General features: G+C 46.4%; 1 long non-coding RNA gene across 2 annotated transcripts in view; it reads left to right on the top strand.

Annotated features, from left to right (window-relative positions):
• The window catches only part of LOC122688238, a 67,871-nt gene that overhangs the window by 35,361 nt on the left and 10,562 nt on the right, over positions 1-21,948 (top strand). Inside the window, exons 2-5 of one of the 2 annotated variants that reach the window (XR_006339397.1) lie at positions 2,829-3,008; positions 6,787-6,832; positions 14,267-14,418; positions 21,609-21,800. This is a non-coding gene — a long non-coding RNA (uncharacterized LOC122688238). The remainder of the gene's footprint in view (positions 1-2,828; positions 3,009-6,786; positions 6,833-14,266; positions 14,419-21,608; positions 21,801-21,948) is intronic. The other variant, XR_006339398.1, reaches the window with a different exon arrangement.

Here is a 21,948-nt window from a genome sequence, read left to right as displayed (position 1 = left end):
TATGCTTATGGAAACATGTGCCATGCTGTGCCAAGTCGCTTCAGTAGTGTCTAACTCTTTTCGACCCCATGGACTGTAGCCCTCCAGGTTCCTCTGTCCATGGGGTTCTCCAGGCAAGAATACTGGAGTGGGTAGCCATTTCCTTCTTCAGGAGATCCTCCTGACCCAGGGATTGAACCCGCATTTCTTAAGTCTCCTGCATTGGCAGGCAGATTCTTTATGACTGAGCCCCCTGGGATGCCCCCTTGGAAACATAACCTCATGTTAAAGCACAAGACCCTCTCCCTCTGGAGACTCTTCTTGTGCTTTCTACAATGGCATTAAGTTAAGGATGGGGGATCTCTTTCATGCACTGAATCTCTTCGAGGTAAAACTAAAAATTACTAAATCTGAATTATTAACTCTTGGGAGTGTTTCTAGCCCAGGACTGGATCCCCAAGAGAGTTAGAAGTGATCCTAAGGCTTTTGAAATTTCTTCTCCACAGTAGTTGAGTGATTGAGTGATTGGATGAATGGAGTTAGGGGTGGGAGGAATCCAAGAAGCCTATGTCTGAAGGAACCTGGTGCTCACTCAATACAACCCCGCAGTAGTTATCTATGGCTGCATAACAGATCACCCCAAACCATAGAGCTTGAATACAAGCATCATTTATTTCTTCCCATAGTGTCTGTGGGTATGGAGTTCAGAGCAGCTGGCTGGGGGCTCCTGGCTCCAGGTCTGTCATGGCTGCAGTCGGATGTCACCTGGGCTGCAGTCCTTGACTGAGGCTGGAAGGTCGGACTCCCAAGTGGCTCAAACACGTGGCTGGCAAGGTGGTGCAAGTTGCTGGTGGGAAGTTCCTCTCCCTGTGTGCCTCTGCACAGAGCTACATGAGTACCTTCTGGCGTGGCAGACAGCTTACCTAGAGGAGGTGGTGCAAGAGAACAAGGCAGGAGCTCCAAAGTCTGTTATAACCTAGTGTCAGAAGACACACATCATCACTTAAGGGAGGTCGCTGCACAAGGATGTGACTACCAGGAGGCCAGGGTCATTGGGACTGTCTTGTGTCCATATGCTACTAATCCCTTCTCTTAAAACAGGATGTAAATTTATTGTGAAATATTTTTAGACATATAAAGAGGATTAAAAATGGATTAAATGTAAAAAAAAGGATTAAAATGTACTTGTGTACCTACCTCCCTCCCTTTTCAAGAAATAAACTATAATCAATTCAGTTGAATTCCCCCAAGCACTCACCCTGACTGTATCTTCCTCCTTCCCTGTCCCACTGTCCTTTGTTGTTGTTTCCTCACTCAGTTTTTGCAACTTCATGGATTGTAGCCCACCAGGCTCCTCTGTTTATGGATTTTCCAGGCCAGAATACTGGAGTGGGTTGCAATTTCCTCCTCTAGGGGATCTTCCCGACCCAGGGATCGAACCCACATCTCCTGCATTAGCAGGCAGATTCTTTACCACTGAGCCACCAAGAAAGCCCTTTCCCACTGCCCTTAGGAAACTAGCATTCTGAATTTTGTGTTCATCCTTCCAGGCATTCTTTTCTATTTCCACCACAAATTTGTGTATCCCTAAACAAAATATGGAGTTGTTGGACATAGTCTCAAGCTTTATGCGTAGCATCATCCTATGTGATTCTTTGGCAACCTCCTCTTTTTGTTCAGAGTTATATTTGTGAGGTCCATCTATATTAATCTGTGTGGCTCTAATTATTTTTAGTGACTATAAAGTGTTCCACTGTGTTAACACATCACAGTTTGTTTATTCTTTTTTCCAGTTTATGAACATTCAGGTTGCTTGTAATACTTTTATTTTGCTATTGCACACAATGTTATGAATGTCCTTGCACAGTCTCCTTGTGCCCAGGTGCAGGAGTTTTTCCAGCATACCAGTCTAAAGGTGGAATGGTTAGGTCATGTGATATGTGCACTTTGACTTTTCTCAATAGCATCAAATTCTCTAAAACAGCTGCACTAATTTATACAACTTCCAGTAGTGATTGAGTTCCCTTGCTCTGTATTCTAGTGTTGCAGATTAAAAATTTCTGCAAAGCTGATGGTTGTGAAATGGTATCTGTGGTTTTAATTTGCCTTTCCGTAATTACTGATGCTCTTGAATTGTGGTGCTGGAGAAGACTCTTGAGAGTCCCTTGGACAGCAAGGAGATCAAACCGGTCAATCCTAAAGGAAGTCAACCCTAAATATTCATTGGAGGAACTGATGCTGAAGCTGAAGCTCCAGTACTTTGGCCAGCTGTTGTGAAGAGCTGACTCATTGGAAAAGACCGTAATGCTGGGAAAGATGAAGGCAGGAGGAGAAGGGGGTGACAAAGGATAAGATGGTTGGATGGCATCACCAATTCAATGGACATGAGTTTGAGCAAGCTCCAAGAGATGGTGAAGGACAGGGAAGCCTGATGTGCTGCAGTTGATGGGGTCCCAAAGAGTTGGATAGGACTTAGTGACTAAACAACAACAGCAGCAATTATTCACGAGGCTGATTATTTTTCTCACATGTGTATTGGTCACTTGAGTTTCTTCTGAGGACTGCTTGTTTACATCTTTTGCCTTTTCCGTTACAACTTTTCTGTTGTTTTTTCTTTTTCTTATTGATTTGAAAGAATTCATAGATTCTAGATACTAATTTTTGTCAATTATATATGTTGCTAACATTTTCCTCCTGCCTGATGCTCACCTTTTAAACCTTTTTGTTGACTTTGTTGAAGAGAATTTTTAAGTTAATGTAGTTAAATGTTATCATTCATTTCCTTTATAGTTTGTTTATGTGGCAGAGATGGCTAGCTGTCCACTAGCATCTGCATCTTTCTTTTCTAGCAAGAGAGCTGTGGACGGCTGTGCTGTGGAGTGCGTCAGAAGGGATATATGCAACATTGACGTCACTCACTTCAAAGGAAATCTTTGTCTCCAGATATCCACTCTTTCCCCCTGCAGCAGACTGGAGTTTTGTTATTATCCCACTTTTACCTACGAGGAAACCAGTGTTACACTGTCAAGGTGAGCCCATTGTCTCCATGCCCCGGCTCCTCCTTTTGTGCCATTTTGCTCTGTTATCATGCCCCGAGAGATATAATTCAGCATAATAAAATCCAACGGATGTGTGTTAAGCCCCTTCCACATGCTAAGCTTTGCACTAAGGGCATCAGGATGAGTTAGACACAGAGACACAGCCTCTGGTCTGAGGAGCTTACAGTCTGGTGGGAACAAGGAGACTCTTAAGCGTCCAGGTGTATGTATGTGAACACTTTCTGCTCGCAGGATCAAAAAATCCTCATGATATTTGAAATTCCATCAGACAACCTGGGGAAGGGCTTTCTAGGGGCAGGGACAATTTGAACAAAAGCCCACAAGCTGAAAAGCAAAAGGTGTGTTTAGGACACAACCAGAGGTTGAGTTTGATTGGAGCAAGGTCGGGTGAGAGGCTGTGGGAGATGAGGCTGATTCACAGCCCAGCAGTTTGAATGAAAGAACAGCAGCGGCCACCAGAGGTGTGGGGGTAGGGACTGTTGGGGGAGGGGAGGGGGGTGCTCTTGGGGGTCAGTTAAAGTCATTCTTGCTTTGTGTGTGTGCTCAGTCACTCAGTTGTGACCTCATGGACTGTAGCTCACCAGGTTCCTTGGTCCATGGGATTTCCCAGGCAAGAATACTGGAGTGGGTTGCCGTTTCCTGCTCCAGGGGATCTTCCTGACCGAGGGATCAGGCCCGCATCTCTGGCATCTCCTGCTTAGCCGGTGGATTCTTTATCATTGCACCACCTGGGAAGCCAGCTTTAAACTGTTAAAGCACAGTCTGTATCACTGCATTCTGGAAGGGTCTCTAAACTTTGTGACCCTCATATGAAAGCCAAGAAAGGAGGGTATAGAAACAAGTTATCATCCTAGGACTTCTTTCCCAGAGCCACCTCTATGCTTGTGGAGTTGGCATAGTGTGCACCTGTTTACAGACCCCGAGAGAGCTGGGTATGGGTCTCTCACTTGATATCAACTACTTGGAGGAGAATTTCTTAGCTCTCTCTGAGTTTCTTCACCAGCTCACGCTTATATACTGCTTACTGTGACCAGTCTTCTCCAAACTTACTTCAGGGATGGAACCCTTGCCTCGTTCATTGTTATGTCTCTAAAGCCCGTCCCCATGCTGGGCTCAGGGCAGGTGCTCTACACACATTTGGGAGCTAAGTAAGCAAATGCTGGGAGGGAATGAGAGAATGAATTCCCCAAACCTGTGTCAGAGACCAAGGGTTTTTCTGCTCTTTGCTCTACCATCCCCGGAGTGCTGTCTTAGCCGCACATCCACATTTTAAGCAGGAGGAAGGGAGGAGGAGGAAAAGAAGGCATGCTCCTTCTGTTTAAGGGCACGATTGGGAAGCTGTACATTCCCCTCTGCTCACATCCCTTTAGCCAGAACCTAGTACCTTGGTCACATGTAGCAGCAAAGGAAGATGGGAAGTGTGCAGTCTTGTTCTGATGGCCAGTACCAGGTCAATTATCATCTGATAATTAGGAAGGGAGATTAGATATTGGTGAACAACTGGCCATTCCTGCCACAGGCCATTTTCACATTGTGTGGCGTAGCTGGGAGGCACAGTGGCAGACAGACGAACCTGGTTGTCCACCAAGAGAAAGATTTATCTTGAATAAATGCGTCAGTGTTGATGCTGAAAGCTATAGCCTGCAATTATGTGAGTACAGCACCAAAGGTGGCCTTGTCTTCAAATGCAGAGAACAGTGGCATGTTCTCATGAGTTTCGTTTGGTCATTATAAATCTTCCATCTGCTTCTGAGTGGAGAGGGAGTGGTCAAATATGCCACTGCATTGCAATCATAAAAGTGACAGTGATGTGTCGGATGGGGAGAGGTTGGGGACAAAGTGCACCAGACCTGGTCATTGTGTAATTGGACACATCCCTTTTAATTAATCAGCCTCTTTTGTCACAACTTCTTCTTGAGGGGGCACATCATGGCTGGTATTGGTAGCTGTCCACCACATCTGTCTTCCCCTTCTTCCTGGGTGTGTGAAGTGAAGTGAAAGTTGCTCAGTCATGTCCAACTCTTTGCAACCCCATGCACTGTAGTCTGCCAGGCTCTTCTGGCCATGGAATTCTCCAGGCCAGAATACTGGAGTGGGTAGCCATTTCCTTCTCCAGGGGATCTTCCCAACTCAGGGATCGAACTCAGGTCTTCTGCATTGTAAGCAGATTCTTTACCATCTGAGCCACCACAGAAGCCAAGAATACTGGAGTTGGTAGCCTATTCCTTCTCCAGGGCATCGTCCCGACCCAGGAATCAAACCAGGGTCTCCTGCATTGCAGGTGGATTCTTTAGCAGCTGAGCTACCAGGGAAGTCCCATGCTTTTCCTACCAAACATCAAAATTACTAAAATGCTGCAATCTGTAAATCAATCTGATATTATTTCAAGAGAAGACTTACAAATTAATGGATATAAGATACAAAATCTGATATTTGTGTAAGCTTTTCACACACATATATATGAATTTTGTACATTATAAATGTATGCTTTATATTTGTGAGGAAAGGTTACACTGCTAAATTCATAGTCATATGATGATAATTGGTTGGCTAAGCAGAAAAAAGTTATGTATCTATCACATAAATAATAGGATTGATAGGATTGAATTTTTTAAAGGAAATTATTTTTAAGATAAAGAAAATATAAACACGTACCAGTCTTGCAGTGAGAAAGCAAAAGATGAAATTATAAAAGAAGCACTGATAGATTAGATTACCTAAGAATTTTAAAATTTAAGAAAAAAAGACTATTCATGTGTGCGTGTTAAGTCGCTACAGTCGTGTCCAACTCTTTGTGACCCTATGAACTATAACCCGCCAGGTTTCTCTGTCCATGGGATTCTTCAGGCAAGAATACTGGAGTAGGTTACCATGCCTTCCTCCAGGGGATCTTCCAGACCCAGGGACTGAACCTGCATCTCTTAGGTTTGTCTCCTGCATTGGCAGGCAGGTTCTTTACCACCAGTGCCCCCTGGGAAGCCCTGAAAGACCATAAGCAAACATAAAAGATAACTAAGAACTGAGAAAAACACTCCAACAAATAAGAAGCTTTATATACAAGAACTTTTCAAATCAATAAGAAAAAACAGTAAAAAAATGGATTAAAGACCTGATCAGACAACTTGAGATAAACATGTGAAAACTTCAACTTCAATAATGATCAAGTAAACGATCATTAAAGTAACAATGTCATACAGGTCTTCATTTATCAAATTGCCAAAGATTTTTAAAAATTGTCATATGCAGCAGTGAAATGGAAATTCTTACACATAAAATTATAGCTTATCAGACCCTTTCTGGGCAAATTTGGCAATGTGTACACAAAACCTTTTACATATTTATATTCTCTAACTAATTACACTTCCAGGAATTTATCATATGAACTTGATCAAAGGTCTCCCAGGTTTATGTGTTATTCATCATACTGTTAATAACAGATAAAAATAATAAAAATAACTACAAAATATATCATTTGAATACATTATGGTTGTCCACATGGTGTCATTTTATTGTCATTACAGAGTTATGTTTTTGAAGGAAATATGAAGTTGGAGAATTCACCTATTATCACAATTCGTGTGTGCTTTGTCACTCAGTTGTGTCTGACTCTTTGTGACCCCATGGACTGTAGCCCGCCAGGCTCCTCTGTCCATGGGATTCTCCAGGCAAGAATACTGGAGTGGTTGCCATCCCTCCTCCAGGGGATCTTCCCAACCCAGGGATTGAACCCAGGTCTTCTGCATTGCAGGTGGACTCTTCACTATACGAGCCACTGGGGAAGCCCCACTATCACAGTAAGTAAGACAAAATAGGACATACGGTGGCCTGCAGGCTTTCCATACTCTGACTCCCCCCGACTCAGCTCCTGTCCTGACCCTGTCTGCTCCAGCTGCCCCTGCTCTGCCCCACTACCCCGACCCGGGCCTGTTCTCCCTGCCTGTCCAGTGTTTGCGGCCCTAGGACATTGCATTTGCTCTTCGCTCTGCCTGAGATACTTGCATAGCTGCTCCTCACTTTCTTCAGCCTCTGGTTGACTCTCATCTTGTCAGCCACATCATCCCTGGCTACTCCATGTAAAATAGTACCCACTTTTCAGCCCACCTGTTGCCACCCCATCCTTTCTATCCCCTCTCTTGGCTTATGTTTCTCTGTGGCACTTATTGCTTCCTGGTACCTGGCATATTTTCGTATTTATTTATTTATTGTCTGTTTTTCCATGAGAAGTGTCAGCTCCATGAAGATCAGGAACTTGTCTATTTGCTCATTGTTGAATTCCTTAGCATACAACAAGCCATCAATAAATATTTGTGAGAGAATAAAATATCTATATCAACAATATTATATGACTTTTATACAAAAATCTTAGGTGATAAGCAGGTATAGTTCACAAGGATAAGGAGGTGGTACATTAAATGTTAGCCATGGCTATTCTTGGGTGGCCAGCTTCCTGATGATTTTGATAATTTCTTTATGTTTTATGTGTTTTTGCAACTTATGCCATAAGCATATATCTTAATAAGAGAAAAGCCAATGTATTGTCATTATTTCAAAGTCCTTTGATTTGCAAAAATCACCCAATACCTGAACTGACCAAATATTTCAAAGTGTAAATGATTCTATTTTATAGATATTCTCACTTTTTCCATTTTATAAATCTGGTGACTCTGCCACAAGGCTCTATCCTGTCAGCTACTGCCTCCTGGTAGGTCCTTCCTCTGCCTTTCCCACTTCAACAAGCACTCCATGGTGTGGAATTTCTTTGGGGGCACTTCACAGTAAGCAAAAGGAATGTACTACTCTCTACAGCCACTGTCCTCAGCCCAGAGCCAGCTCAGGAAGTGCCAAGACGTCCTCCACCTCCTTCTCTTCTTCCTCCTCCTCCTTTTTCTCCTCCTCCCAGCCCAGCCTCTTCCTTGAGTTTCTTCCTGGGACCTGCATTGCCAGGTGTTTGGAGGCCTGGGGGAGAGGCCTTTCACAGACCACCTAGCCTCCAAGGGGAAAGGAAGGTCACTTGAAAGTAATTACTGAACACTGAGGAGCCTGACTGGGATGATTGACTTGTAATCCTCTTAAGAGACCTCCGGCCAGCATCTACCTCCAGAGTTCCGCCTGTAGGGATGGGCAGTCCCCTCTGAGAAGGCCGTGCCCCAGCAGCCACGTTGACTAGCCGCAGCCTGAGCTGGCATGTACACCCGTGGCGGATTCATGTCAATGTATGGCAAAACCACTACAATATTGTAAAGTAATTAGCCTCCAATTAAAATAAATAAATTTATATAGAAAAAAGAAGGAGGGTGACTCAGTTCCAAACCTGAGAGCTCTCGATCTATACTCTCCTGCATCTTTCTGGCCTGGAGAATCCAGCTGCACAATCTGGGTGAATGAAACGTTCTCACCTACCATGAGCAGGCACTATTGTCTCACTTCTCACCGCTCCTCACTTACTTAAAAATAATTATCCAAGTGCAAGGTGTAGCCACCCCTCGAAAACCGGGAGCACACCCAGGATGACTAGTGGGCGCACGGGCCTGGGCTTGAGGAAGAGAGTCATCAGAGCATGATAGGACGGAGCTCCTCCCCAGGCCCCTGGCGGTGGTGAGCATTTTTAAGGTGACTTGGATAACGTTCAGTTATAATTTGTAGACTCCGGGTGGGGAGGGCTTGTGGGCTGCAGGGAAGCCCTCAGCAGTAGGACAGCGTAGGCTTTGTTTGAGCAAAGATGACTACGTGCTGGTGGTGGGAGGGAGCGCCCCACCCTGGGGCTCCATGCTGGCCTGCAGCTCCAGGACCCTGTCCAGGAGGAGGGCCTTTTCTTGCTGGTACCTTAAATGTGCGTTATAAGGTGGTAGTGTCACCTTCTAAGAATGTGCAGCAATGTGTTTAGCAGTCCTTGGTATTTCTGAACCACAGCTGCCCTGGAGAGAACCTAAAAATGCATCCATTTTCCAAGGTCAGTCTCTACAGCCATTTAAAAATCCCCAGTGCCTCCAATTGGTCCCCTCCTCTGTACTCTCTGAACATGCTGGGCTTGCCTCTACATATCACTCCTATACATAAATTCTATATTCACGTGTTTGTTCCCCCTTCTAGACACCATGTCTTCTTATCTGTGTCGTTCCAGTATCTGGCACAAAGGAGGTGCTGTCAGTATTTCACAGATCTATTTTTGGAATCTCTTTGAAAGTTCATTTAAAAATATTCCACAAAATGCTGATTTCTTGGAAATGTTTTTTGTTTGTGGCAAGACTCTTGGATTGCCTATTTCTGAGTCCTCAAATGCTGAATAGGGAGGGGGTCTTTAGGGCATCAGGGACACTCAGTGCCTTAAATGGGATTTGTTTCTTTTATTTGATAGAACGATTGTAACAGTGAAAATGTCTTACGTGTGTCTGACATGCCACCCTTGAAAGCCCTTACAATCTTCTTACCTTATTATGATGTTCTGATTTCTAAGGCATGATCTAAGGCATATTTCAAAATCTTATAAAAATCAGGTACCCTTTGTGATTTATCTGAAAGTTAGTTTTAGAATCAAGCACAATTTTTCGTTCATTCGACACATGTTTACTGCATATCCATTATGTGCCAAACACTGTAGAAGGCTCTGATGATACAGAGATGGAAAGTCAAAATTCCTGCTCAGATTAGAGGCATTGATACAAAGTGACGAGGACTGCCATAAAGGTGTCACTAAAGACCGGGAGTAATGGGCAGGAGTGCTTGATTCTGCCTGGAGAGAAGTTGGGGGAGGTATCAGACCAAGATAATGGTGATGCTGATGGTGATGAAGAGGATGATGATGACAATGATATTAATAGTAATATGCAGTGTTTGCCAGGTGCCAGGCATTGTTCTAGATGCTTTGCACACATTAAGTCTCTTGAGCCTCACAACCACCATATGAGGTCGGGGTTCTTAATATTCCCATTTTACAGATGAGAAAATTGAGGCACACAGAGATTGAATAAATGGCTCAAGATTGTACCAGTAAGTAAGTGGTGGAGATGATCTACTGTTTCTTGAGTTTCTGGACCAAATAGCAATGATAATACTGGCCAAGGGCAGTCTTCTGCTACTGCCAAAACCCGCTTTCCTTGGACCCCCTCCTGAGGTGCAGCCCACGTATTTCTTGAGCCAGCCTTTGAGCTTGGCAGTACATCGAGGGCTTTCCTGTCCAGAGGGTGAGCCTGCTTTGTGGTCGTGGCCCCAGTCAGTCCCAGCCCACGACGGATAAAGGGTACTGGTTGAGATGTGGGATTTCCAACTGGACAGCCTTGGACTAGACCTCTGGTCCTGTCAGTCCTCAGCTATCAACCTCTGAGCCTTAGGCTTCCACCTCTGAAATGGGGGGAACAACTGTATCCACGCCTCTGTGGTCTCACATCGGCTATTTCTTACTCATCTCCAGCCCTAGACCCAAGATAAGGCCCCCCGAACCACACAGATGCTGAAAACCAGCCAACTTGGAAGCCTGTGGAGTCCCCTGGCTTCACTGGAGCCATTGTTCTGCTGCGGTGGGTGGGGTGAGGGTGGGCCCTCTGGCAGGGAGGGGCCTGGGGCTTCAGTGCCTTCAGCAGCCGTCTGCCTCGAGATTTCCCCCACACCTTCCTGTAAGCTTTCCCTTCAGACGCTGAAGCAAATGGAGTTGAAAGCAGCAACTTTACGGGACAACAGTTGCGATGGGCTGAGGGCCGGCAGGAAGACTGGAAGTGGGCTTCGCCTGGGGCTGCGTCCCTGGAGAAACCTTGGGGCCAGCGGCATGCTCTCTGTTTACTCAGGGGTTTCCTCACTGAACCCGCTGAGCAAACAGCTTTGTAAGGAAAGGGAAAACGTGATTTAGGCAAGGGACTCACTGGCTCTGATGGAGTTCAAGTGGCTGTCTACAAATTGCCTCCCCCTGCAGCGCCAAGGAGGGCACAGGCTATACATCACGTCCCTGCCCTGCCCAGACGGGGCCAGCTGTGGGCTCCACCTCTTGGAGGGCCGCCTCCTGGTACACCAGGTGCCATTAGGGAATGTCATTAACTCTTTCAGGCATCTGAAGTGATTTCCCAGCGGAAGAAATTTGCTTTTTTACGGCAAAACTGCCTGTCTCTTCACTCACTTTATTCCACCTCACTCCTATCCTTGGTGGAAGGGGTTTTTAAAGCAAAAAATACATCAGACTTATACTGTGCAAGGTTTTTAATAGTAGCAAGAGAGAAGTTTGCCTAAGGAAGGTTCTATTTGGAAAAAGAATTCATGCTTTTTTTTTTTTTTCCAGAATGAAGGGCAGGCTCCAGAGGCTTCATAGCTCCAGGCTCTGGGGAGGCTAATGGTGGGGGCAGGTGGGCGGGAGGGCAGAGGCAGAGGGTGGAAGGAAGGAGGGAGGGGCCCTGAGGAAGCAGGAACTTAGTCACCAGCAGAGCGCAACTCTGTGGGCCTGCGAGGTGAAACTTAGTCACAGTCAGAGTAGGACTCTGTGGGGCCTGCAGGGTAACTCGATTGAAAGTAAATAGAAGATTTATTTCCTCTAGACTCTGAGCTGCAAGAAACATCAGATTCTTTCCAGAAATGGATTGTGGGAAGATGAAATAGCAGGGCCTGATTCAATGGCTGAGTGTCTCCCGTGTGTCCCTGCACCACACTGCCCGCGGCGGCGAGACCTGTGGGTGTCCAGTGGGGACACTTGCTGATAAGACAGTTCCTGCAGTGACGATTATGGACAGCAGGGATTGACTGAAGATTGAGCGAGAGCCTCTTGTGGGTTGGGGTCAAGGGGGAGCATCACAGAGGAGGCAGGGCTTCCCATCCTTGCATCCTTGGGAAAGTGCTGGACAGAAATAGGGGATGGGACTAGGAGTGGGACCAGGGACATGGCATTCCAGAGCTGGCTTTTCATCCTGGCTGCAGTAAGGGATTTGAGGGAAAAGCCTTCCCCTCCCTAGAGATCCTCCTTCCTACCAGGGGCTACTGGCCCCTGATCAGTCAGTACCCGGGGCTCCAGGCCACACTGAGGGCTCAGGGAATTCTCTGGACTCTGGGCTCTTTGCCATCCTGGAAAAGGCACCAATTATATGCTTACACTGGGAAATAAGGGAAACCAAGGTAGATCCAGACTTTTTGCTGGAGAGAGTTCCCACTGAGCGGAGAGCAGGTGGCTGCAAAGCATACAAGCTCTGAGCAGGGCTCAAGCATGTGGCCCTGCTCCGAGGGGTGCAGTGGATGCCCACGTGGCTTCGAAGTACCTGGTGAACCACTCTAGCTGTGATGTTCAGGTCCGCAAACTTCCTGGTTCCTCCTCCAGGGACTTTCACCAGATATAGCATTATATGACCTGGACTGTTCTACCCAGGACTAACCCCTCACCACACCCTACCTTGTTTATCTGACCCTCTTTCCCATGGGCACGTTAAACCTCCAAAAAATATGTTTGCTTTCTTCTCCCCCATGTTTGTAACTATTTCAAAAATGTTCTCCTTTTTGTTTTCTCCTTCAAGAATTTCATAGGAAAGAAAGATCACAGGATGGTTGGTTCAGACAGTGAGAAAAGCGGGACTGGGTGGGTAACTACAATGTCAGGGGATTTGGACCAAGAAATACTTCTTTTCCCTTGTCACTGCACCCAGTGGAGAAATAATTTTAGCCATTCTGAGAAACGTGAGCAACACAGAGGGTTTTATGGGCCTCGATTGCAAAGTGCACTCATATGCAGTTATATTCATGAGAAGATTTTAAACATAATCAAGGATTTTTTAACAGTCATTCTGAAGCCAGGGAAAGATGTCAGGGGTTGATCTTAGACTACCGCCAGCATTTGCTGCAGGGCCCACGGTGCACAAAGGACCTGGTGTCAGCTGAGAGCTCTCCTGTCTACCACCGCCAACGGACGGACCCAGAGAGGAAAGATTTTTCTAGAGCGGAACAGTAGTCCTTAGGATACAGCGCTTTATTCTGCTTCAATGAGACCAGTATTATCATATTGTCTCACACTGTAGACTGTTAAGAATCTACAAAATGTGCTTTTCGAGCGTTAACGTGTGCTATGATGACACATTATTTCGTCTCTAGGTTTGTTTGTTTTCGAGATCTGAGTGTGTTTGACCCAACTTCTCAATGTAGAGTCTGTGTTAAGGCTTTTGGTTGTTGTTGGCTAGTCACTAAGTCATGTCAAACTCTTTGTGACCCCATGAACTGTAGCCCGCCAGGCTCCTCTGTCCATGGATTTTCTAGGCAAGAATACTGGAATGGGTTCCCATGCCCTCCTCCAGGGGATCTTCCTGACCCAGGGATCAAACCCACATCTCCTGCATTAACAGGCAAGTTCTTTACCATGATTCACCAGGGAAGCACATAAGGTCTTTGGTACTTAGCTTATTTATTATTTCCAACTGGAAAAGTCTTAGTAATAGAATCTTTTCCTTTCCTTCCCTTCCCATTCTTTCCCTTTCTCCTCCCTCCCTCTTTCCCTCCCATCCTTCTTTTTTCCTTCCTTTCTATATTCTTTTTGTCAAAACAAAGTCTTCTCTGTGCGAAATTTTCAGCACAACGCTACATTTTCCACGGCCACATTATTCTGGAAGACGCATACTTTAATCCTGCTCCTACTTTCAAACACCCTTGGCAGTTCTCATGGCTCAAGTCCTTATCATCTCTCCTTTTTATTACTGTAATTATGTAACTGCTTTTCTTATCTCACTCTTATTCCCCTTCCTATCCATTAACCACACGGTTGTCAAACTGAACTTTGTTAAGTACAGAGCTAAGAAAGCTGACAACACACAGGCCATATATGTGGAAATGAGCCATCTCAGAGATGCTGTGGGTGTGAATGGGTCCCCCTTTGAAAGGCAATATGATCATGTCTATCAGAGTTATAAGAACAGACACCCTTTGATTCAAAGTTCCTCTTCCAGGAATTTATTCTGTAGATATCCTTGTACATGCAAAGATATATGTGTGAGGATGTCAATTGTGGCATTGCTTACAGTGGCAAGATACTAGAAACAAGTTGAAGGACCACTGGTAAGAGCTATTGAAATGAATGATGGTAACTGGATGATGGAGTTGGTAAGGACCATTTGCTGGTTTATTCTAGAATCCATCCCTTTTTGTCCCCTCTAATGATTGCTTGGTGTTGATCCCTGTCCCATCTCTAGGGGTAGACCCAGTTGGTGGAAGCCTGTCAGTCCATCATGTTTCCCTGGCCTTAGGACTGTTTCATGGAAAATAAAATCTCATCCAATCAGGATGAATATGAGACTTGGAGCAGCTGCAGTTGGGGGAACGCCTGGAGCTCCCACAAGACCTGAAGGCAGACCCTGAGGCAGGAGCTAAGCCAAGGGAGTGTGGCTGGAGAATGGAGCCTACCGAAGTCCAGCTGGTGACGTCCTGAAGCTGGGTGAGTGCCCTTTGCCTTCTGGTTCTTATTTCAGCGGCTTTGAGGTAAGCGTTCATAGGCAACCGTAAGGATGCTAGGCACTAAAGAATGCTCATAGCCTATTTATGTCCAGGTGGATTTCTCTCTGTGGTGCTCTGTAAATGAGGGTGTTGTTGTTCAGTGGCCCAGTCATGTCCGACTCTTTGCAACCCCGTGGACTGCAGCACGCCAGGCCTCTCTGTCCCTCACCATCTCCCGGAGTTTGCCCAAGTTCATGTCTGTTGCATTGGTGTTGCCATCCAGCTGTCTCATCCTCTGATACCATCTTCTCCTTCTGCCCTCAATCTTTCCCAGCATCAGGGGCTTTTCCAGTGAGTCAGCTGTTAGCATCAGGTGACCAAAATACCAAAATGAAGGTACTATACAGTGAACATAGAATATGGTTCTTTGTACATAAATAAAAGATGTGAGAATGAGTGAGTGCCTCTGTGTGTGTGTGTGTGCATGTGTGTGTGTATCACATGTATAAACAGTCCTGGTCAGCCCATGCAGGACCTTTAAACAAGTTCGGAATAGATGCCCCCGCTGGTATATCCAGCCCATGCAAGGGAGCAATTTGGCAGGCAAGTGTGTAGTGGACTCGTCCCCTGGGCTGAGTGGATTTGTGCCCAGCAATACCCTCTAATCCTTTATGAATATACTTGTGTATGATATTTCTGGTATAAGATACACACAGAACTAGAGAGAGAGGTTGCTCATGGGTTATGAAGACTCAGAGTTTGGTGGTAGTGGGTAGAAAGGAGGTTTGCCTTCTGTACTGCTCTTGGAAGAGTTTGAATTTTGCTGACATGTGCACAAATTACTTTTCACAACTAGTTCATTTAAATGAGCAAGTTGAAAAGCAAAGAAGAACATCGGTTTGATCTTAGGTACTTCCTTACTTAAAATGCAACAATGAAAACCTTCAAGGAGTCCTCCTGGAGAAATTCCAGATCCTTTAGCCCATAATGCAGAGGTTACAACCAGCTGCAGTGGCCTGCTCGCCTTGTCCCCAGCCGCTCCCTTCCTTCACCCCGCGCTTTAGTGGGCAGGCGTGGCCGTGCGTTGTCTTACCTGGCGATGTGAGCTCAGCGCACCTTGGCCTTTGCTCCTCTCTTGGCTCTTCCCCACACTCCACACAGGGCACTTCTGTCACCCGCTGGCGCCTTCCTTCTTGGGCGCCCACAGTGCTTGGTGGTGCCTCTCTCTTTCTTGCTATCTACCACATTTTCTTGTAAGTATGTGTTTATACCTACACCACCCGCTCTTCTGTGAGTGAGCTCTTTGAGGGACCTGGGTCTCCCTGGACCTAGGACAATCAGTGCTTGTGACATGATGGGAAGAGGTACCTCATAACTGTCCCCTGAACAAAAAGAGGTAGGTTCAGATTCCAGCTGTCTTTTTACTGAACTCTTCAATCATTTTCAGATGTCTTTTCTCTCTAGGCTGCAAACGCTTACCTGTCCTTTGTCTGTCTGCCCCATAGCGATTAGCCAGGTTGTAGCAGAGCTAGAGTTCCCAGCCCAGCCCAGATTTCATTTCCTCACTGTTAGCAGCTGGAGCTGCTAACAGCTTTCACTTCACCCAGGTTGCATCTGAGGTTCACAGCATGTCCAGTGACCTGCTCTTTGTCTGCCTTGACAGGCATAGGGTGTCATAAACTTTTCATCCAGTTCAGAAAAATTTTAAAGTTGGGGGAGAATTGAAGAGTGAAAAGAGAATTTGTAGAAATGTAGTCGGTCACTTGGGCGTCCATCCCATTCAGCAGTCTGCTGCCTTGGAAAGCCAGGTAACCTGGATACGTGTACAGGAGCCATACCCACGGAGCCATCTTTCATATTTAATACTCACAAAGCCCAGGAGAAATCTGTCATCTGCAGATGAAATCAGAGAGGCAGAGTCCTTCCAGAAAAGAGACACAGTGAGGCAATAGTGCACTCTTCATTCATGCAGAGACGCTGGTGGGGATCGCTCAGGGAGGTGCTGACCCACTGCCCGGCCTGACACTGCCGCAGCATCATCAGGGCCCAGGAAGGACCTCGCTGGCTGTTGGCTGGCTAGTGATGCACAAGGAAAATGATGAGCCATCAATTCCATTTCTGGTTTCCACCTTCAAGAGCAATGACAGATTGAGACTGTTAGTTGTTGGGGGTCTGAGGAAGATGCAGTGTCCAAGACATTGGACAACAGATTTGGAGCTGCCACTAGCCTATATTGTGTTTTTGCACAAATCAGGAGAAAAGATACCCACTCTGGGCTGACCCAGCTATACACAAGGGCAGAGGGCTTGCATTTGGAGATGCCTCTATCCAAAGAAGGGCTTTTCAGGTGGCACTAGCGGTAAAGAACCTGCTTGCCAATGCAGGAGATGTGAGAAGTGGGTTTGATCCCTGGGTCAGGAAGATTCCCTGGAGAAGGAATACTCTACTCCAGTATTCTTGCTTGGAGAATCCCATGTACAGAGGAGCCTGGTGGGCTACAGTCCATGGGGTCACAAAGAGTCAGATGCAACTGAAGTGACTTGGCACGCAAGCTATCCAAAGAAAGAGTGCTTGTTCCTTTGGGTGGGCACAGCCCCATGCCAGGCACCTGGATCTCAATCCTTCTCAGCTGGGAGCTGTTAGGTAGTGTGGGAACCACATGGCTATACTTGTGTCCTAGAAGGTACAGCTTTCAGGGTGTTTAGAAAGGAGAGGTGAGAGAAAAGTGAAGTGATTATTCAGGGTTGTTTTTCTCAAAGTGTGGAACTCCCAATCAGAATTTCCTAAGGTACGTGATAAGAATGCGTTTTTCCTGGGACCCAACTCAAAGCAACTGAATGAAACTCTCTGAAGGGTGAGGGCCAGCACGTCTGGTTATTTAACCAGTCCCCTAAAGGATTCTAATCCTGCCCGCCCAACTTAAGAACTGCGGGTTTAGCAGCTGTTGTGTCAGGGGTCCTGTGCTAAGTCTAGTCGTGTCTGACTCTTTGTGACCCCGTGGACTGTAGTCCCCCAGCCTTCTCTGTCCATGGGATTTTCCAGGCAAGAATACTGGAGTGGGTTGCCATTTCCTCCTCCAGGGGGTCTTCCCGAGCCAGGGATTGAACCAGCGTCTCTTAGTTCTCCTGCATTGGCGTGCGGGTTCTTTACCACTAGCGCCACCTGGGAAGCCCCGGCATGTGTGTGTTCAGGAATCTAGAACTGTCTGCCTGGGCAGAGCAGAAACAGACCGTGCATCCTCAGCTGTGCAGTGTCGCCTCCTCGCGCGTCCTTGAGGTCTTCCTGACGGCTGCTTCTCTAGGATTTCGGGCTGATGTCATTGTTTTTCCTGGCACCAGTGCTTTGCTGTTCCCAAAAAGCACTTTTAAAAGTATCAGCTTTTAGGATAAAAACTCTAGGAATCTGGAAACAAAGAGTGGGTAGGACTCAGATAATTCCACACTTGTCCTTCCTCCTCAGTCTCGGGCTTCTTTCCTGTCTTGTGGTCCCATGGCAGAGAACGTTTCTGGCTGAGCCATTTCAAGGAAGTCTCCTGGAGGTGCTGTGTTTCCATTTTGGTTTCAATCTTACAGGAAGGTTAAATTACATTGTCCTAAATTCCAAGGGGCTGATCAGTTTGCTTTGTTAAACTGGTATTTCTGTCATTTGAGTAAGGCTTGAAACATGATGTGATCGGCCCATAATCTGGCCACTTTTATTAGGGGAGTTTCACAGGAACAGAATTTTAACTAAGCCCCCACGTGCTAACTTGCACCTTATATTATAGACACCCGTTACTCTGGGCCACAGGGAGTCACCTGTACACCCAGCCTCCCTTCTTGGGGGATGAAGTCATTCACAGACACTGTTCACTGTGATCAGTGGAATATTTGTGTCCCTCAGAATTCATATATTAAACTCTATCCCCCAATGTGATGGTATCAGGAGGTGGGACTTTTGGGGAGGTAATTAGGTGATGAGGGTAGAGCCCTCATGAATTGGATAAAAGATGCCCTGGAGAATTTCTTTATCCCTTTTGCCGTGTGAAGATACAGTAAAAAGACGGCCAACTTTGAATCAGGAATGGCCAGCTATGAGCCTGGAATCAGGTTGTCACCAGACACTGAATCTGCTGGTGTCTTGATCTTGGACTTCTCAGCTTCCAGAACTCTGAGAAATAAGTATTTGTTGTTTAAACCACCAGTCTGGCATTTCTGTTAGAGCAGTCCGAATGGATGAGGACATTCACATTGCTGACCTTGTGCTGACCACAGTGCAAGGTATTAAGAATGTTAGGGGTTGAGACTCTGCCCTGCCTCCCAGGAGTTTAAGTCAGACCCCCACTGCCCCGTGTGGTGGCCACCAGCCTCCAGCGGCTATCGAGCGCTTGAGATGTCCACATGGAGATGTGTTGTAAGTGTGAAATACACACCAGTTGGCAAAGCTTTGTAGGAAAAGAAGTGCCTATAAAATATCTCATTAACTATTGTTTTATACTGGCTACATGTTGAAATCATATTATTTTTGATATATTAGGTTAAATAAAATTTATTATTAAATTGTTTTCACCTATTTTTATTTTTTTTAATGAGGCTGCTAGAAAATTTTATTTACGTGTATAGCTGGCATTATGACTATTGGACAATGTTCTCTAGAGGACAAGAAAAACAAGTAATTGATGATCATAAGGTAATATGATTAGTGTTGGGATAAGGAGAGGGACAGGGTGAGCCAGGAACGGACTGAAAGAGCCCTTATTCAGCCTTGGGAGTTAGCAGAAGGCTTCCAGGAGGAGGTGCTATCTAATTAAGACTCAGAAGCTGAGTAGGAGTGAGGTGAAGAGATGGTGAGGGCTGTGGGAGGTGATAGGTGTGGTGCATTCCTAGAAGTGTGAATGGTTCAGCAAGGCTGTAGCTGAGTGGGGGTGAGGAATGGAGAGAGACAGGCTGAAGAGGGAGGGTGGATCAGGATGTGGGGAGGGGGCACTCTGTTTCTTTCTGCACTGTAGAGCTATGACCTCCTTGTCCTGGAAATGGGATTGGAGGTGTTAGAGATGAAAGGGTATTTGCTTTCCTTTCCAGCTGGGGTGGGCACTGGAGTGAGAGGAGAGCCTCAGCAATATTGGCGGTTAGGAGAAAGTAGTTAAATTTTTGTCCCTTTTGCCAAGTGTGGAACTGATGAGTTAAAACAACTCTTGTCAATGAGATTATGTATATGAAAAAGCTTTGTGTGTGTAATGCCCCAGTACAAACATTAGCTTGTTTGTTCTGTTTAATTGGACCTTGATCTTACCATCAGAATATTTAAATTTTATCTTTGGAAAAGTCAGATTTTAGCCTGTTTTGTTTTTAGAGGAGGTGAGTCTCAACAACTATCTTAATAAGGATAATAATAATGATAATCCTTTTTAAAGCAAAAGAATCTGAAGAGACTAACAGTTCTGACACAAGAAAGTTCAGAATTTTGGAAGAATGGGACAGCTCAGGTCATAAACCAAGGACACTGTACCATTTCCCCTTCTCTCAGGATGCCATGCCTGCAGAAGTGAAAGGCAGAAGATTTATACATAAAAGCATCATCAGAATCCCTCTGTTCTTGCACAGTGCGCCTTTATCCAGATGCCTAGTATTGTCATCAAAATTCCAGCAGGGCAGCCAGCTAATGCTTGGTGGGGGATGTTCAGGAAGTTTCACTTCTGTTTGGGGCTTGGCTTTGCTCTTCAGTTCAGTTCAGTTGCTCAGTCGTGTCCGACTCTTTGCAACCCTATGGACTGCAGCATGCCAGGCTTCCCTGTCCATCACCAACTCCAGGAACTTGCTCAAACTCATGTCCGTCGAGTTGGTGATGCCATCCAACCACCTCATCCTCTGCTTTGCTCTTAACAGGCAGTAAAATTGTTAGCATCTGAGAGTACGCTTATCATGAAGTGGTTAGTTTGCACGTTATTTTCTTTGCCTTGGGCTTTCTCTAGACTTGGGAGAAAGGCAGAATTTGTCCAGTTTTGCACACATATATGTCCCTTGGCCCCTAGATGGCTCAGAATTGGATTATATCCTCCTAAGCAAAAAGATTCTCCAAGGAAAAGAGATGGTTTTGGACATCTGCTCATTCATTCTTTCCACTTACTGGCACCTACTATGTGCCAGGGGCTGTACTAATCACTCACAGAGAAAAGATGAATGCAAAAGGAGCCCTTACTTGGATTGAGCTCACAATCAGAGGGGTGGACTTGTAATCAGTGGATCAGCTCCAATGTGGTTTACTGTTACACTAGGGGTAGGTACGCATAGCTATGAAGGACTATGAAGGGAAGCAGGCATTCGAGTTCTGTGTGGATGTGGGTAGGAAATGCAGGAGAGCCCTCACCTTGGTGATGACATTGGAGCTGGCCTGAACATAAGCAGCAAAAGTTAAAGGCTATTTGGGGGGCTAAGAAAGTGCATGGCCTGCTCACGGAGTGGGGGGCTTGGGAGTGAGGCGCCTGAAGGACAGAGTGTTGAGATGGGACAGGTGGGTACAAGAAGAACCAGGTATGGCACCAGAGGTGTGGACTTCTTCCGGGAGAGTGTCTGGTTGGAAAGAGACAAACTCTAGTCTGTGGTGGAAAGATCACCAGCAGTGGTAAAACCTGGATTGGAGGAGTACGGACTGGGCAGCTGCCTGGAGGCCGGCGAGTTGGAGAACTACAACTGTCTGCAGTTCCTTTCCTTCTCTCTGGACGACGTCCAGGTGGCCTGATGGCCCCCTAGCTAAAGGCAATCTTGTGTTAAAGCAGAAGAAGCCTTGGGCTTCTCACACAGGGTGCTCACACACGTATGTCGTGGGGATCCAGACAGACCGCCCCTTGCCTCTTCCAGATGGATTTCCCCCTTGGCCCACACTCCTGGCTTAGAAAGAACCTTAGTCACCAGGGGGAATGGCTGAGTCTCAGGGCCCGGCCTCCAGTGGCAGGGGTTGGCTGGCTTGAGGTTTGAGGGCCTGGCTCTGGCCTGGTGCCTGTGTCTCCAGGGCTGGCTGAGAGGCTGGACTCTCTCCACTGGGTGATGCTGGGTCTGCAGGACCATTGCAGAGTGGCAGGAACCTTGGTGAAATGTGAAATTTCCGCTGGCTGCCTGCCACTGTTCCCACTGCATACTGACACTCCACCCAGAGGCAGGATGCCCTGCCCTGTGGAGCGGTTGGGAGTGATAAATACATTTGTTTTTGAATTAGAACCTTTCCTGGCACTGGGGGGAAATGCAGCTGTAGCTGCCTGGCCTCGCGGCTCTCCAAGACTTGATGCAGTCTGGCCCCCCCACCGCCACAATCTGGAGCTGAAGGTGATTACCCTGGTTTGCCTGAGCCCAAACTTCCAAGGACAGGCGCTGAGATGAAGGGCCCTCAGGCGGATTATCAACATCAAAGGTACCGTAATCACACCACTCCAGGTAATCAAAGCCCAGCACAGCCTTTCCGGTCATTTCCCTTGTTATGGCAATGCACTCCGCTTGCCTCAACCCTGAGAGTGGAGGTCAGATCGCCTGGGTCACCTTGAGGAAGGAGGCTTGGCATT

The sequence above is a fragment of the Cervus elaphus genome, chromosome 33 (genome assembly GCF_910594005.1).
Source record: "Cervus elaphus chromosome 33, mCerEla1.1, whole genome shotgun sequence".
NCBI classification, from domain to species: Eukaryota; Metazoa; Chordata; class Mammalia; order Artiodactyla; family Cervidae; genus Cervus; species Cervus elaphus.
This window is presented reverse-complemented; position numbering and strand designations above follow the sequence as displayed.